Source organism: Leucopleurus acutus, assembly GCF_964270905.1.
Source record: "Leucopleurus acutus genome assembly, chromosome: 1".
Lineage (NCBI taxonomy): Eukaryota > Metazoa > Chordata > Mammalia > Artiodactyla > Delphinidae > Leucopleurus > Leucopleurus acutus.
The window spans coordinates 169854193-169867827 of record NC_139142.1 but is presented as its reverse complement, the minus strand read 5'-3'; positions in this window follow the sequence as shown (position 1 = coordinate 169867827).

The following is a 13635-nucleotide window of genomic DNA, read 5'->3' as shown; positions in this document are numbered from 1 at the left end:
TCAGTTAAATTACTGGCTTTGATCCCTAAAGGGAGACCATGTTGTAAAGAAGACAATTGGTTAATGTATAAAGAACTCTTATAAGTGAAAGAGAAAACCACAGTCATCCCATTAGAAATATAAGGCGCTGGGGCGGAGTCAAAATGGCAGTGTGGGAAGATGCCTACTTAGCGTGTCCCCACAACTAGGCCACTTGCCAGCCGCAGGTGGGGACCCTGACGCCCATCGATGGGAGGAACCCCCAAGTGAACCGGTAGGATGTGGGGGGACTGAGGGGGGAGGAGAAGTGGAGACCAGACAGGATCAGCACCCCTGTGGCTGGGGAGATCAGGAGAGGCAGGCTGGAGGGGCCCTCCAGGAGGAGCAGGAGAGGAAAGGAGGGTGTTTGCCCCGCCCACTCGAGCCCAGGAAGCCTGCTGGGCTCCCAGGTGAGATCCCCCGCCCCCTGAGACCAGGAGTGGGGGGTACGCCTGGGCCCCTTCTGTTCCGTTGAGTCTAAGCCCCACCCCCCCCATGGCCCCCAGGGCCTTTTCCAGCCCTGTGGGTCCTAAGCATAAGCCCCGCCCACTACCCAACCTCGCCCTTGCTTAGGCCCCACCCTCCACAGCCAAGGCATTTCCCCCACCTTTTTTTTCTTTTTCTGTCTTTCTTTATTTTTTGTCTCTTTTTTCTTTTCCCTCCTCTTTTTTACTATGGTGGTACTGTTGTGCCTTCCGGTTGTTGATTTGTCTATACTTTTATTTTTATATTCTTTCTAACATATCTGTTAGTTTCCTAGTCTAATTTTATTTTTCACTGTATTGTTTTTTCTCTCTCTCTTTTTATTTTTTGCCACCCCATGTGGCTCGCGGGATCTTGGTTCATGAACCGGTGGTCAGGCCAAAGCTCGTGCGGTGGGAGTTCCGAGTCCAGACCACTGGACTAACAGAGAACCTCAGACACCAGGGAATATTCAGAAACCAGAAAAAGATATCACAAAAAAAGAAAATTATAGACCAATATCACTGATGAACATAGATGCAAAAATCCTGAACAAAATGCTAGCAAACAGAATCTAACAACACATTAAAAGGATCATACACCTTAATCAAGTGAGATTTAGCCCAGGTATGCAAAGATTCTTCAATATACACAAATCAATGTGATACACCACATTAACAAATTAGGGAATAAAAACCATATGATCATCTCACTAGATGCAGAAAAAGCTTTTGACAAAATTCAACACCCATTTATGATAAAAACTCTCCTGAAAATGGGCATAGAGGGAACCTACTTCAACATAATAAAGGCTGTATATGACAAACCCACAGCAAGCATCATATTCAATGGTGAAAAACTGAAAGCATTTCCACTAAGATCAGGAACAAGACTAGGATGTCCACTCTCACCACTCTTATTCAACATAGTTAGGGAAGTCCTAGCCATGGCAATCAGAGAAGAAAAAGAAATAAAAGGGATACAAATTGGAAAAGAAGAAGTAAAACTGTCACTGTTTGCAGATGACATGATACTATACATAGAAAATCCTAAAGATGCCACCAGAAAACTACTAGAACTAATCAATGAATTTGGTAAGGTTGCAGGACACAAAATTAATGCACAGAAATCTCTGGCATTCCTATACACCAACAACAAAAAATCAGAAAGAGAAATTAAGGCAACACTCCCATTTACCACTGCAACAAAATGAATAAAATATCTAGGAATAAACCTGCCTAAGGAGGTGAAAAACTTGTACTCAGAAAACTATAAAACACTGAAAGAAATCAAAGATGACATAAACAGATGGAGAAATATACCATGTTCTTGGATTGGAAGAATCAACGTTGTGAAAATGACTATACTATCGAAAGCTATCTACAGATTCAGTGCAATCCCTATCAAACTACCAATGGCATTCTTCAAAGAATTAGAACAAAAAATTTCACAATTTGTATGGAAACACAAAAGACCCCAAATAGCCAAAGCAATATTGAGAAAGAAAAATGGGTTTGGGGGAATCAGGCTCCCCAACTTTAAACTATACCACAAAGCTACGGTAATCAAGACAGTATGGTACTGGCACAAAAACAGAAATATAGCTCAATGGTACTGGATAGAATGCCCAGAGATAAACCCATACACATATGGTCACCTAATTTATGACAAAAGAGGCAAGAACATACAATGGAGAAAAGGCAGCCTCTTCAATAAGTGGTGCTGGGAAAACTGGACAGCCACATGTAAAAGAATGAAATTAGAACACTACCTAGCACCATACACAAAAATAAACTTCAAATGGATTAAAGGCCTAAATGTAAGACCAGACACAATAAAACTCTTAGAGGAAAACATAGGAAAAACACTCTTTGACATAAACCACAGCAAGATCTTTTTTTGACCCACCTCCTGGAGTAACAGAAATAAAAACAAAAATAAACAAATTGGACTTAATTAAACTTAAAAGCTTTTGCACAGCAAAGGAAACCATAAACAAGACAAAAAGACAACCCTCAGAATAGGGGGGAATATTTGCAAATGAAAGAACAGACAAAGGATTAATTTCCAAAATATACAAACAGCTCATGGAGCTCAATATCAAATAAACAAACAATCCAATTAAAAATTGGGCAGAAGACCTAAATAGACATTTCACCAAGGAAGATGGCCAAGAGTCACATGAAAAGTTGCTCAACATCACTAATTATTAGAGAAATGCAAATCAAAACTACAATGAGGTATCACCTCAAGCTGGTCAGAATGGCCATTATCAAAAAATCTAGAAACAATAAATGCTGGAAAGGGTGTGGTGAAAAGGGAACCCTCCTGCACTGTTGGTGGGAATGTAAATTGATACAACCACTATGGAAAACAGTATGGAGGTTCCTTAAAAAACTAAAAATAGAACTACCATATGACCCAACAATCCCACTACTGGGCATATACCCTGAGAAAACCATAATTCAAAAAGAGACATGTACCACAATGTTCATTGCAGCACTATTTACAATAGCCAGGACATGGAAGCAACCTAAATGCCCATCGGCAGATGAATGGATAAAGAAGATGTGGCACATATATACAATGGAATATTAGCCATAAAAAGAAACAAAATTGAGTTATTTGTAGTGAGGTGGATGGACCTAGAGTGTGTCATGCAGAGTGAAGTCAGAAAGAGAAAAGCAAATACCATATGCTAATGCATATATATGGAATCTAAAAAAAAAAAAAAGTGGTACTGATGAACCTAGTTGCAGGGCAGGAATAAAGATGTAGACACAGAGAATGGACTTGAGGACACGGGGTGGGAGAGGGAAGATGGGGTGAAGTGAGAGTATCATCGACAAATATACACAACTGAATGTAAAATAGTTAGCTAGTGGGAAGCAGCAGTATAGCACAAGGAGATCAGCTCGGTGCTTTGTGACCACCTCGAGCGGTGGGATAGGGAGTGTGGGAGGGAGGCTCAAGAGGGAGGGGATATGGGGACATATGTATGCATATGGCTGATTCACTTTGGTGTACAACAGAAACTAACACAGTATTGTGAAGCAATTATACTCCAATAAAGATCTATTAAAAAGAAAGAAAAATAAGGCAAAAAGCTTGAACTGGAAATTATATAAGAAATAATTCAAGCATCCAATAAGCATTTCAAAGCAAGTGCAAATGAAGACAATGAGATGCCAGTTTTTCTTCCTCTGAAGAAAGGCAGTGACAGAACCATAGAGTGTCAGAGCCCACAGGGACCAAACCTGATTTGACTTCCCCTGGTCATTTTACAGGTGAGGAAATAGGCTGGATCCCGGAAGGGACATGCTTAAGCCCATAGGGAGGATGGGCAGGGTTAGCTGAACTCCACATCTGTGTGACAGTGACTGTTGAGAGGTCTGGGCTAGTTAGTCTCACAATCAGTTAAGTCCTTTGGAGAATGGAACTAACTAGGGTAAGATTCATACAGGTGCTGAAGTCTGGATGGATCTAGAAGGTATTATGCTAAGTGAAATAAGTCAGACAAAGACAGATACCATACGATCTCACTTATATGTGGAGTGTAAAAACAAAATAAACAAAACAAAATGAAAACAGACTCACAGATACAGAGGACAAATCAGTGGTTGCCAGAGGGGAGGGGGAGGGGGAAGTGGGTGAAATAGGTGAAGGGGATTAAAAGGTACGAACCTCCAGTTATAAAATAAATAAGCCACGGCGATGTAATATACAACGTAAGTAAAATGGTCAACAGTATTGTAATAACTTTGTATGGTGACGGATGGTTACTAGACTCATCGTGATCATTCCATAATGTATGCAAATGTCAAATCATGATGCAGTACACCTGAAACTAACATAATATTGGACATCAACTATATTTCAATTGAAAGAAAAAAAGAAAGGAAGAAAGAAAGAGAAGAAAGAGAAGGAAGGAAGGAAGGAAGGAAGGAAGGAAGGAAGGAAGGAAGGAAAGAAAGAAAGAAAGAAAGAAAGAAAGAAAGAAAGAAAGAAAGAAAGAAAGAAAGAAAGAAAGAAAGAGAAAGAGAAAGAAAGAAAGAAAGAAAGAAAGAAAGAAAGAAAGAAAGAAGGAAAGAAAGAAGGAAAGAGAAAAGAGACTGGTTTGATTTGGTCTTGCAGTTTTCCAAAGCGGCCACAAGATGTCAATATTAAAAATGCTAACAAGTCAGTGCGGCCATCGCTCAACTGCTGAGCTTAATTTCAAAATACTAGGGAGTCTCCAGTTTTCAAAATGTATATTTTAAGAGGGGAAAACCCATAAAGGCCCTGCAGTCAGGGTATCAGTTCATTTTTTTTCCTTGTAAAAGAAATGGTGTATTAGGTGAATGTAAAGACTGCTTACCAAATGTAAAGTAGATAGCTAGTGGGAAGCAGCCGCATAGCACAGGGAGATCAGCTCGGTGCTTTGTGACCACCTAGAGGGGTGGGATAGGGAGGGTGGGAGGGAGACGCAAGAGGAAGGGGATATGGGGATATACGTATATGTATAGATGATTCACTTTGTTATACAGCAGAAACCAACACACCATTGTAAAGCAATTATACTCCAATAAAGATGTTAAAAACAAACAAACAAAAAAACACACAGCATTGCAAGGGGTTGTGCCGAGGGACATTCAGGTTAGGGCACAGCCCCTTTGGGACTCTTCCTAGGCATTCCACCCGAAGTCTGGAGTTTTCCCCAGGAAACTGCTTGGCACCCAGGCCCGGGACCCTGCGCTCTGCAGCTGCCCTAAGTGAGAGTAGCATGATGTCCAGGCGGGTGATTCCAAAGCCCTCTCTGTTCCTTTCCAACCTTGCCTAAGTCTTCCTCAACGCCGAGCCTCAGTTTTCTCTGCTGGGTTACTGACTTCCTCTCAGACTTGTTTATAAGATTGAATGAAATGACATATGTATTCTCGAGAGAGGCAAGAGGGGATAATAGTTATAAGCTCCTCTCTGGGGTCAGACAACTCAGTGAGGATACCGGGCACTTCCTAGGTGTATGACTTTGGAGATCACTGCACCTCTTTGAGCCTCGATTCTCCCATAGGTTAAAAGATGGCTAACATGTCTCCCATCTCATAGGCTTGCTGCGGGATTATATATACTAAGCATTCAGCACTCCATCCAGCACCATGTCAGTAACAATACTAATAATCGTTATGACTTGGGTATCTCACACATATCTCTGCTGTCTGTGTGCTGCCTGGCATTGCTGCATCCTGATTTTTTAATATCCCTCTCCTCCACGTGACTGTGAGCTCTTCAAATACAGAAGCTGCACGTATGCATACATGATCTTCGTTTCTGTACCCTCAGCGTTCACACTACTAAAATGTTCGCCCCCTCTTCCCCCTAATTTCCAGGTAAATCAGTGAAAGCTTGGAGAGGGGAACTGTGTTGCCCAGCATTGCGCACGAATTAGCGCTCCCTCTGCACAGCACTTGTCACCCTGAGTTGTCATTGTGTGTCTACTCCTCCACGTGCCATGCTTGACTGCAGGCTCCCTAAGGGCAGGAAAACCGATCTGGAGTTCCATCCCCAGTGTTAGAACATGACCATCAAGATCATCATCATTGTAGCTAACATTTATGGAGGACTAGGCGCCAGGCACTGTTCTAAGTACCTTTTCGTGTATTAATCAATTGAATCCTCACATATAACTTGTGAGATGGGTGTCATCGTTATCTGAATTTATAGAAGGGGAGACAGACATAGAACGGTTAACTTACCCGATGCTGTACAACTAAGTAGGGGCGCCAGGCAGTCTGGATCCAGAGCCAGAGCACTTCATCAGTGAGGGGTGCTGCCCGTCAGCCAGAAAGCTTTTGATGCATTTCTGTTGGATTGAACTGAATCAGGAAGACTGGAAGTTGAGCAACATTATAGTGCATTATGGGGAGTCACCATAGGTATGCCTTCGAGTTCTGCATTCGGAGCTGCTTTAAACGCGTCCTCCAAGGGCGCCTGGGAGAGCCTTGCCGGCAGGACACGATGAAACGAGGGGGAGGGAGAGGGTAAGGAGCCTGGCAGCTCCAGAGCCATTCAGTCCCGGCGGCAGCAGGGAGCAGTGGCGGGGGGTGTGGAAGAGGCTGGGAGCTGCCACAAGTCCATGGCGGGACCACAGGGGGCTCTTCTCAGCAGGAGGCAGTGCTCAGTTCCCTGGGCACCCAGGCTGCCTTGGCACAGCTGGAAGCTCAGTCACCCAGCTGCATCCTGCAAACCTGGAGGGGTGGTGTGTGGGCTTCCTCTTGGGTACCAGCTCTGGTTGAGTAGAGGCAAGACTGGGTGTGTCCAGTGTCCAGTTTCAGTGGAGAGAGCATTCCAGCTGTCCCCATGTGTCCAGCAGGGGGCCGTGGGCCATGCTGGGCAAACCTTCCCTCTGATAGACCCCAATTCCTGCCGCTTCTCCATTCCTGCCTTGTGTTGAGCCTGTGGGTTCTTTCTGGGGCACTGAGTGCATCAGGCTGACCCACCTAGGGCTCTACCCCAGAATGCTGACACTGTGGGCGCCATACTCTAACTCACTGCTGGCAGGTCATGCACGAACCCCTCCCTCCCTCCTCCCCCAGAAGGAGGGGAGGTGTCGTCTCCGTGGTGTCCCCAGCTATGGGGCAAGAGCCATCTCCCCTCCTCTCTCCCTGCAACATCATCTCTGTGCTGTGTTATTGTTGGCTGGTGTGAACAAGGTTGAACATCTGCCAAACATCTGCTCATGTCTCCTGTGTGTGCTCCCAAACAGACGGGCAGGAAGCAGCACCACCCCTGGACCAAAGTGCCAGGGGCTGTGAGCCACCACACAGGCACACTGCCTAGCATGTCTGGGGCTGGTGGGATCCCTTGGGGTCTCTGGGAGCTTGCCAGGTGGTGGGAGAGCTCTTGTTCTATGTCCTCCCCCTCTTCCCCGGAAGGGACAGTACTACGGTCAGGGATATTCAACAGAAGAGAGACCTGTTGGGGATGACTGGGGGTAGGGAGAGGGGGGATATGTTAGAATTCCCCCCACCCTGGGGAGGCAAAGACAAGGGTGGATGTGGGAAGGAGAGTGGCTTTCTGGGTGCTCCAGGAAAGGGACCTTGATGTGAGCGCAAGCAGTTTATTTGGTGTGATTCTATTTGAGATGATGTGCAACAAGGAGGAGAAGAAAGTCAATAAAAGGCACTTTATGAAGCAGTTATCGTTGGGGGCACCTGGGACTCCATCCCACTGAGGAACCTGAAAGACAGCCTCATTCCCCCACCTGGGAGGTGGGCACGTGGGGACATTTCTTCTTCACCTCCCCTCTGCCGTCTGGAGAGCGGCGCCGAGCGCATCAGCTTCCTGACTTTTCTGCCTGCCGCAGGGAGTGGGCTGGGAGCAAGCCTGCAGGTGCAGAGGCCCCAGTGCTTGCAGGGAAGCCACAGAGGGGGATAGGCAGGACACGGAGGGTCCCTCCCACCAAGGGAGAAGGAAGGTCAAGGATGAGGCTAGCTGGGCATCGGCAGAGTGGTTGCTCCTCTTCCCTCTCTCCTCTTTTTCTTTCTCTCTCTACCCCTTTCACTGTGAGTTGCCCATCTCCCACCCTCTCCTGTGGTCCTCTCCCTTCTCCCTCTCTCTGTCATCTCTCTTACTCTCTCCTTTTCCATTTGTACCTGCCTCTCCTCTCTGTTTTACTTATGTGGCCCTAATCCTGAACAAGGAAGGGATGGAATCATAAAGCAACTTCATTCTATTTCCCAAGGAAGGGCCCTTCCTCCTGTTCTACGGGACTAGGTGGTTCCTCCCTGTCTCCTGGATGAATACTCCACTAGTCCCTTCAGTGGTAAAGTGTCCTTTAACTACTTTATGTTGCTAAACACTTAAACATGGACTGCGGTTAGCAATTAAAATGTCATTTTCCCATGTAATAATCAAATTCTGGGCTTGATGGAAAATTGAGCCTTCCTTCCTCCTCCAGCTCGGCCCCCTGATGGCAGGAGGTTCCCTGTGTAGGTCTTCTCCCCCATCTTACCCACTGCACTTTCTGACCCTTTTGGGGTTGGAGCTTGGGGGAAGAAAAAGACATCAGGACATCAGGAAAGTTCTTTGCTGACAGGCAGTGCTGGGAGTCCCAGCTTCTGCACGCTCCCCTTGGCTGATGGCCGTGGTGAGTGTCTGTCTTTTTTTTTTTTTTTTTTTGGCCGCACTGCACAACATGTGGGAGCTTAGTTCCCCGACCAGGGATCGAACCCGCGTCCTCTGCAGTGGAAGCGCGGAGTCTTAAGCACTGGACGGCCAGTGTCTATCTTGAGGGTGCTGCTGTGTCCTCTGGGCATATCTCCCACTCCTGGGATCTTATCTAGAGTTTCCTGTGGAAGACAAATGCTGCTCTTCCTTGTTGCTTTTGCTCTCAGCCCCTGGGCATCCCCCATGTTTCTGGGTTCTTCCTCCTGAGGTCTGTTTGCTCTTCCAGGGCTCCTTCTGGACAGAACCTAAGATGCCCACATTGCCCCTCTTATGTGATTCACAGCTAGCTTACAGGAACAGTCATGGATTTCTGGAGTCCCAGCACATTCTAGGCGTGCAGATCCGTCCCAGGGCACCACCTGTTTAGTCACCGGAATAGCATCCCTTGATCTCCCGGGCAGAGGTGGTCCCTTTGCCCTCCCCTCTCCACAACAGACCAGCTCCCTGGGAAGCCTCACTCTCCCTGTCCGTGGCCCCTGCTGGGATCTGGTGAGGACGCACCGCAGGGCTGCTCACTTCGGTGCCCCTAACCGGCACTGCAGAGCCTGGCATTCAGCTAGTGTGGAGTCGGTGTTTGTTAAGTGGTTGAGCGAGTCCTTCGGCTCTGGGCCGGGCGGAGGGATCTGGGTGTGCTGGCTGGGCAGGCCCCTGGCACAAGCGCCTTAGAGGAGTCTCTTACCGAGGCTGGTATTCAAGGTCAGATCCAGCTCCCATCTGCTCTGTGACGTTAGGTGCTGTCTTTAGCAGAGAGGGGGAGCGTTAAGGGCTGGACCGGGAGACCCGAGTCTGGAACAACGGGAATGCCCATGACAGCTTTGCCTCCTTTCCTTTTGCTTCGTACCAAAGGAGCCATTGAGAGAGCTGGAGGAGCTGAAGGAGAGAATGAAGGCTCAGACAGCCTTTTGCTCCGGTGCTTTGTACAGCACGCCCAGGAACTGGGATGGCTGGCTTCTCTCGGTACTGCTGTTCATCTTTCACTTGGCACAGGGTTCGTATGACACCCTTGTGCAAATTCTGCTTCTCAGAAGGCTGAGGTTTCCTCCTGTCGTGGCCTCTTTGCCCCCTCGCTGTCACCAAGTCTTCCTCAGTCCCCTGAGCCTTCTCGCACCTGTTTCTATAGTTTTCCAAGAAAGTTGATTTTCAAGGAAAAACCTTTGGCTACAAGGTTGTTGGTTCAATAGAGTCCATCACTGTGACTTCTATTGCTTCCCCCTTGGCAGACAGCAGGGTGATCTAAGAGAAGATTCTTAAAATGAAGTGTGGTAGGAACCTGACGGATACCAATATGTTTAAAAAACATCGGGGCAATTTCCACAAAGGGAGATTATATACGGGGTTGAACCTATGTTTTATAGACAACCATGGCTCAAAATTGGTAATTTTCTATAGCTCAATCTAATATTCGGTGCAAAGTATGAGTTGGGCGTCATGGACTCTTGTCATACTTCAGTGGCGAAGGTGTTGTTAAACTTGATAGAGCCATGTAACTTTTCTGGATCTCAGTCTCTTTGTCCCTTTGATGTTGATACTGAAATAAACTATGGATTCCAAAAAAAAAAAAAAATAAGATAGGGACAAAACAGCTGTTTCAATCCAATGCTTCATTATGAGGTGTGTTCATTTTACTCATTCATTCATTCATCAAGCCCCTGGTTGTGGTCCAGGTGTTGGGGTTAGATATTCCTAGGTTGGCACAGTCCTAAAAAAGGTTTCATATAGTCATCACCACGTGCCTGTGCACCGCGCATGAAAAGAGAGCCTCTGGTCCGCATCATGTCTTGCGGACGCCCTCATTCCATGCCCCTGCTCGCACCTGGCTTCACACCCTCAGGCCATCGCCTGCGTGGCTGGCTCTGCTGCTCTTCTTGTCTCTTCTCCATGCCTGCCTTTACTCTTGGTTCCTATCCACAGAGAACCTTCTCAACCTTCCTGTCTTCTTGCCCCTCCCCAGGGTCTCCCAGGACTCATCACTTCTGGTACGTGAGGCTGAAGGGTTCACAGTTTTTGTGAAACAAAGAAGTAAATGTGACAGGGTTGGGACATCTACTCACAGTGCAATTTGAATGTGCACAACAAAGGACTCTTTTTTTTTTAACAAATGCAACTTTTCCTTTAAAAATATTTCATTACTTATAAAATGCAGCAGAGGTAGTAGTGGTAGATGAGTAACAATATAACTTACAAAGTGCAAAAAGTATTTCTGGTGCCGTACTTTTATATAATACAATAAATAATCATGCTTTTTAAATGTGGTATCTTGATTAAGCATGATTTTGTGTCTTTCCTTTATGAAAATTCATTTAAAAAGTCATTAAAATGTATACCTTTCGCAATTTTGTTTTATTTTATTTAGCTTTGTATTTTGTATTGGAGTATAGTTGATTAACAATGTTGTGATGGAACAAAGGACTCTTATACTCTGCAGCTACCATGATTTTCTTCACGAAGCCCTACCTTTGGGTAAGGGGATGATGAGAAGGGGGCGCATTAGATCTAGTGCAACCCTGGGATCTTCTTCCAGTGCAATAACTCAAACAGACCCTTTAGGTAAAATTTTTGATCTCTTAAGTTTGTCGTCATTGTCTTTCTCTACCCCTACGTGGCATGTGGGGTATGCAGAGGGCTTACCAGGTGTGCCTGGCAGCAGGGGAGAAGGCAGGTCCTCCAGTCCACAGTCTGTCCTGTTGGATCCTCGCTGAGCTCTGCCCTGGGTCACCTGGACTGGTAACTGCTGAGGGGTGACCAGCTCCCTCCCCTGGTATCTGTGGACCCTGATGATAGGACTCCGTGGTTGGAATGATTAGTGATCGGGCCTCTCCTTTGGCCTGGTCAGGACTTCTTGGTCTTTCCTGGTTGGCCTAGCATCACCTCAGTTCTCAGTGCACTGTGGCTGTCTTTTTTTTTTTTTTTTTTAACACTTTTTATTTTATATTGGAGTATAGCTGATTGACAATGTTGTGATAGTTTCAGGTGCACAGCAAAGCGACTCAGCCGTACATACACATGTGTCCATTCTCCCCCAGGCTCCCCTCCCATCCAAGCTGCCACGTCACATTGAGCAGAGTTCTCTGTGCTATACAGTAGGTCCTTGTTGGTCATCTATGTTAAATAGAGCAGTGTGTACATGTCAATCCCAAACTCCCTATCTCTTTTCCCACCCTTCCCCTCCGGTAACCATAAGTTCATTCTCTAAGCATCACCTCAGCCTCACCTGAGTTCTCAGTGTGCTGTGGCTGTCTTGATGCCTTCAGGTGTGGGCCGCTTTGTCCCTGCAGCAGGGACCTGTCTGGTAAGCTCTCCAGCAAAACCCTCAGCTAACTTCTATGTATCTTTTTTGACAAATTGGAACTTCTCGGTCATGTGCACAGCACAAGGGAGTGGGAAGCAGCTCGTTAGTGCTCAACTTAAGGGCCTCCCTCCCTAGTCCCACCCGTATCTCAAGTTCACTTTGATGTGATTTCCCTCCAGGTCGTTTGGGTTGTAATTACCTGAAAGGTGAGTCCAGCTTGAATTGGGCGAAAGTATATTCCTCAACTTCCCTAAGTCATGAGGATCAAGGTATCAAGAGGGGATGTATCCCCTCTCCCTTCTTTTGCCAATCTCTCCTCCTGTCCGTTATCCTTCGGGGTCTGAGGTGAAGCTCCGGTTTCTCTACTTCCTCTGCATCCTACCTGCTCCCTCTTGGTCAGCATCTTAGGCCACAGTCTCCCTCAGAGGGCAGAGGAATTTTCTCTCTATTATGGAAAAAACTAAGAAATTTTGTAACCAGACCTGCTTCCTGATAATCCAGGGGGAAGGGGGATGAAAAACCTATTGGGAAATCCTTTTCTTGCAACAAATCTAGTTTATAGAACCACTGTGTGACTGGAGCTCCAAAAATCCCATGTGATGCGGCAGAAGCTGAATCAGTAGCTTTGCCTTCCTGCTTTACTGGTTTGCCTTTCCGTCCATCTCCAAGCACAGGTGTGTGCCTTAAGCTGTCTAGGAAAAGCATGGAAACAAATATGAAAGAGAAAAGCACATTAGTACATGTAAAATATTACTACTATCTAAATGCTACCATTAAATACATAGGACTGTGGGAGAACAGAAGAGGGAGGGACTCTAGGATGCTTGATGGGATTAGAAAGACTTCTCAAAGGAAAGGCTAACTCAGGAGAAGGAAGGGCCTGTACACTAGTGCATCATCTTGAAAGAGATTCTTGAAAGACCTATGCAGAGAATGCAGATTTCAAATGATCAAGTCAGGTGAACTGTTAAGAACTGTTATCTCCCAAGCAACTGAATTGCCTGTTGACTTAAGTATTTGTAGTTTTCTTCTGATTACAAAGTAATAAATACTCAGTGTGGGAAACTGAGGAAAATAAAATAAGTATCCCTAATTTTTAGTGTGTTCCCTTAACATGTATATATATATATATATATATATATATTTAAATGGCCGTCATTTAATTTGAGTTTTTTTGTTTTCTTTTGTTTTTTTGCGGTACGCGGGCCTCTCACTGTTGTGGCCTCTCCTGTTGCGGAGCACAGGCTCCGGACGTGCAGGCTCAGCGGCCGTGGCTCATGGGCCCAGCCACTCCGCGGCATGTGGGATCTTCCCGGACCGGGGCACGATCCCATGTCCCCTGCATCGGCAGGCAGACTCTCAACCACTGCGCCACCAGGGAAGACCCCTGTAACATATATTTTGTATGCCATAGATGTGCTGCCAGACTCATCTCAGTCTTTATGTGAACAAGCAAGTGATGTGTTAAACCACTGAATTTGGGGGTTAATTTATGACCATAATATACCCTAGCTTATTCTGACTTATTTAGAAATTGACAGTAGAAGTAAGGTGCCGCAGTAACAAAAACCTACAATACCTGGCATCGATACATTGGTTAGGTGACCAGCAGGAGTGGAGGAAACCACCGGCCCCTCTCAGGCAGTGGTGAAATATTTGACTAG